The following is a 4,541-nucleotide window of genomic DNA, read 5'->3' as shown; positions in this document are numbered from 1 at the left end:
ATTCTTGTTAGTGAGTCAATAGTGATTTACCTTCTGATGTCTTGCCTAAAATAAATTGATCTCTAATGGTAAAATATTGAGCCCAGGATTAGATCTCTCCTAGAAATTTTGTGTTGAAACCGATTTAATAAAATTAACTCAAGAAATGCCAGAAACAAAGCAAACGGGAAAATGCAAACACAAATTATTTAACAATTTTAAAGCAATAAACATATGTCAAAAAGTAGTTCACTAAATTTTAGCTCATGCCACTCCATAAAGTCATTCACTATGATTTAATCATCAGAAAAATGTTTGTTTTCTCACATCAGCCCCAAACAAAAAACTTAGGCATCCTCCATCAAGCTCTGATTCTTGATGTATCCATTATGATGGGACCTGGGAACCATTAAAAGGGGTTGGACCTGATGGTGATTGCATAATTCCGATTTTGGATTCAAGTCATATAAGATATGTAATTCAACAGTAAAAGAATTAATCCTGAGACGCAAATTGTTAGATAGCTATGTACAAAGCGGATACTTTATTTTGTGAGCTGAATAATTATATTGGTTCTCTTTTGTTTACTATCAATAAATTTCTCCCTCCCTCCAAATCAGTGAGTGCCCTCAAGACTCCACATTTATGCTTAAAAAGAGACAAGGGCTAAATTCCAAATTATCAGCAGGAAAATCATGGTTAGTTAGAGTATTTTATTCTGTGACACAGAATTTACTTGTGCAATGGAACAATAAAGAGCCAGATAAAATATAAAAGGGGAACAGAGAAGAATAAGTATTTATCTGTTTTATGTCTTAGAAAATTCTTCAAAAGAAAGGAAGAAAATGATTTAAAATTTGTGTTTCTTGCTTCTCATATCCTAAGTCTCTTTATTAGAAGAAACACCAAGCAAAAGACGTAGAATAGCAGATTATTTTCAAAATGCATTTATTCACAAAGATATTTTTTCTTCTCTATTATCAATAAAATTCAGCAATTGCTCAGACCCTGTATTGCCTCAGTACATTTTAATTTTTCCCCATGAATATGAGCTAGTTTAAAAAATCCTTGAATCTCCTCCAATTACAGACTTCCCCAGCATTGCTTTTTTTAATTGTTTACATGGCTAAGTGTATGTTTGACCTACAATTTGGCAAAAACATAGTTATGTCTTTAAGAGATTAGTATTCGTCAGATACCACTTGAGAATTCATTTTGGTCTTAAATTAGGATAATAATAGATTTATGTTGTTAGAAAGAAAAACTAATTGGGTAAACTAAGAGATGTGAGTTTCAGTTCCACATTTAGTACTAAATTGGTTCCAGATACAAAATGTAGATTTTCCCTGAAGGCCTTTCTTGTTGGAGATGAAGACAGAAACTTCATGTTATAAACATATTCTTGGCAAATGTCATGAACGTGTCGTTTTACCCCACAATTTGCTAATGTGTATGCTTAGAATAGTAAATGACTCTACAAGTTGAATTTGGCAAAACTTATATAGAAAGGTTGGGTCGGAGAGCCCTGCTCAGACATACAAGCAGAAGGGGATATATGGAGTTTACCCCCCAAAAAGAAACAAATTGTTCCACAAGCCACCAGTGCCCCTGTGAACACCCCTTATGCATTTTTTTTTTTCACAAAATACCCATGAAGCCTCCTCGGAAAAATAGGTGGTGGAGAAACAGTGTCTGCTGGCTGAATTATTAGCAATATCTTAGAATATCCAAAGCAGTCCTCACTGCACAAGCTGAGCAGCATAGCAACACATCTAAGATGGAGAGTATATACTTTCTTCTACCCTGAACCACTGATGAATATGACAATAAATCAATTGAATTCTAAAATTGGTAATGGAATAAACAAGCTGTTGGCTAACTATGTAGAGAGGATAAAAGAAACACAAAACACAAACAAATTACTGAAGGAAGGGTCAACTCATCATGAGAGTGAGAGCAGGGAGCATAGCTCCGAACTATGTTTTCATATCGTGTTAGGTCTAATTAAGAAAGGTCACTGTGAAAACAGAATAAAGGGAGGGTGCTCTACCAGAGGGAAGGAGAGCAAGGACCCCGAGGAACAGGGAGTGCAGGAGAAAGGATACAGTGACAGCCGGTCTTCCAGGGCCCTGGACACAAACGTCAGTGCTACCCACCTGACTTGGGCCACTGTATTTTCACTTCCAGAACGTCTGAGTCATAACAGCCACAACAGGAGCCAGAGAAGAACCTGCAGGAGTGAGCTGGCCCACACCCTCTACATGCTGAAAACAAAAATACCAAAAACCTTAAAAACAAAGCAAAAACCTAAGCAAATCAAACCTCAGTATGCATGAAACGACTGAGGACCTTAAAATAAGAAATCCAATGGGATTATCTTGATGGACACAAGTCCCCCAGGATTAGGATTTAGGATTAGGGTCTGGTGTGCAGACCTTGCACCTCTGGTAGTTTAGGCCCTAAGAAGCACAAAAATCATCACACGTTTTCGTTTTTAACCTTTGCTTTGATGTATTAAAAGAACCTATTAGTATGGTTTATTTTGCAGTTTCTGACCACAGATAGCAATAATTTTTCCAATGATGGTTTTCTCCTATATTTTGCTAAATCTTTTTTTTTTTTTTTTTTTTTAGCACTCCTAAGCAGTTTTCTGGTCATGTTAAAGGGTTTACTTTGCAAGATCCCATGTCAGACGTGATTTTCACCTCACTCCCCTTGCCACCCTCTCATCTTCCCGGAACACAGGGAAGACATGCCCAAGAGTTTCAGGAGAGGAGCAGCTGCTCCTCCTCTGCCCGCCCTAGCATTGAGGAGTCCAGGGGTGGGGCAGGTGCATCAATCCTCAGAGATACTGTGGTAGGGACCACAAACCAGACTGGGCGGCCTAAACGGCAAAAGTTTTTAGTCAAGGTCAAAATGTTGGCTGGGTTGGTTCCTCCTGGTCTCTTTCTTTGGCATGTAGAAGGCGTCTTCTCTCTGAGTCCTCACGGGGTGAAGCCTCTGTGCGTGTCTGTGTCCTGATCCCCTCTTCTTATAAGAAAACTGGTTCTGTTGGATTAGGGTTCCTTGATGGCCTTATTTCAGCTTGATTTTCTCTGTAACTACCCCGTCTCCAAATGTAGTCACATGCTGAGGTCCTGGGGATTAGAATCCCAACGTAAATTTTGGGGGACACAATTCATCCCATAGCGGGGAGCTGAGATGTCTACCTCATCCCCAGTTCCTTTTTCTGTGTGCCAGCACTCTCGCATGGAGACTTGGAAGGGATTGCAGGGGTAAGGCAGAGTCCCTTTGCTGGAAGTTCCGCTCAGGACTGCATCACACAGTTTTGGAGCTACTCTAGAGGGCTTCACACATTCTCACTCAGGCTCCTAAAACACCACAGGCTTCCGTGCTCCCAGCAAAAAACAGGCCTCTCTTCTTATAATAATAGTTTTACCGTAGAGAGAATTGGAAAGAAATAACAGATCGTGGTATCCGAAGTCTCTTTCAGGTTAACCTGTGCTTTGGGGAGCAAGGTGGCCTTAGTACTGGGAGTAAGAACCAGAATGCTTCCTGGACAGGGTGACACTCAGGCACAGGGGGGATATGTGTCCAGAAAGCTGCTCTTTTAAGATCCTGGAGGCATCTAGGTTTCTGTACTTGAGGAATTTTTCTGTTCTTTGAAAATTCCTTGTTCATTTTGAACAACTGCCTAACTTTGATTTGGACATTATTGGTAAGAAATATTTGCTGTGTATTATTGAAACTCAGCCTATATTTATACTCATCTACTCAGAAGATGGTGTGAAATAATGTCCTAAAGTTACTTTTACTTATATTTTGGGATTTTCTCAATTGTAAGTGTAGTACTTCAGGCTCATTATAAAATATTATTAAGTTCTCACACTTACTGCATTGGGCAAAATTAAATAATTTTCTGAAATAATTGTAAAATTCATCTCGATGTGTTGTAGAACAGCAGGGGCAGTGAACTTTTTCTAAACTGTAGTTTAGAAAGTAATACATATTTAACCATGGGCCTTTTATCTTTGAAGCGATTTTAACATAAAAAACTATTTTAAATATCAGATTAAAACCACTTTTAACATTTTGCTAACATGAAGAACAGCTTAAGAAACACTGCCACGAGCTGAATTCTATCTACATAGAAAAGAAACTTCTTATTTGAAATGACAGAAAAGTAATGTATGCAGAAAAGCAGAACAGATTGGCATACTTTTTAAGAATAATTGTCATCCCGGGCTTGATGATGTCCTTTTCTTGAGGTAAATATACAAATATTTGTATAAATGCATAGTTTTACATATTATATCTTCTATTTCTTTCAGGCTAAATCTATAGTTCAAAACACTGGGTAATGTTAAAGGAAAAATATTTTATTCAAAAGATCAGCTGCAGGCCAGGCATGGTGGCTCATACCTATAGTCCCAACACTTTGGAAGGCTGAAGCAGGAGGATGATTTGAAGTCAGGAGTTTGAGATCAGCCTGTGCAACATAGCAAGATCTTATCTCTACAAAAAATGCTAAACAAAATTTAAAAAGTCAGTTACTTTTTTTT

The 4,541-nt window shown here is 38.1% G+C and overlaps 1 long non-coding RNA gene across 1 annotated transcript in view; it reads right to left on the bottom strand.

Annotated features, from left to right (window-relative positions):
- Positions 1-3,008: 3,008 nt before the first annotated feature.
- The window catches only part of LOC108513972 (uncharacterized), a 12,203-nt gene continuing 10,670 nt past the window's right edge, over positions 3,009-4,541 (bottom strand). The window contains exon 3 of the long non-coding RNA XR_001881065.1: positions 3,009-3,116. This is a non-coding gene — a long non-coding RNA (uncharacterized LOC108513972). The remainder of the gene's footprint in view (positions 3,117-4,541) is intronic.

This window comes from Rhinopithecus bieti, unplaced genomic scaffold, assembly GCF_001698545.2.
Source record: "Rhinopithecus bieti isolate Rb0 unplaced genomic scaffold, ASM169854v2 scaffold_33213, whole genome shotgun sequence".
Taxonomy (NCBI): domain Eukaryota; kingdom Metazoa; phylum Chordata; class Mammalia; order Primates; family Cercopithecidae; genus Rhinopithecus; species Rhinopithecus bieti.
The sequence above is the reverse complement of the archived record's forward strand: the minus strand, read 5'-3'. Positions and strand labels throughout refer to the sequence as shown.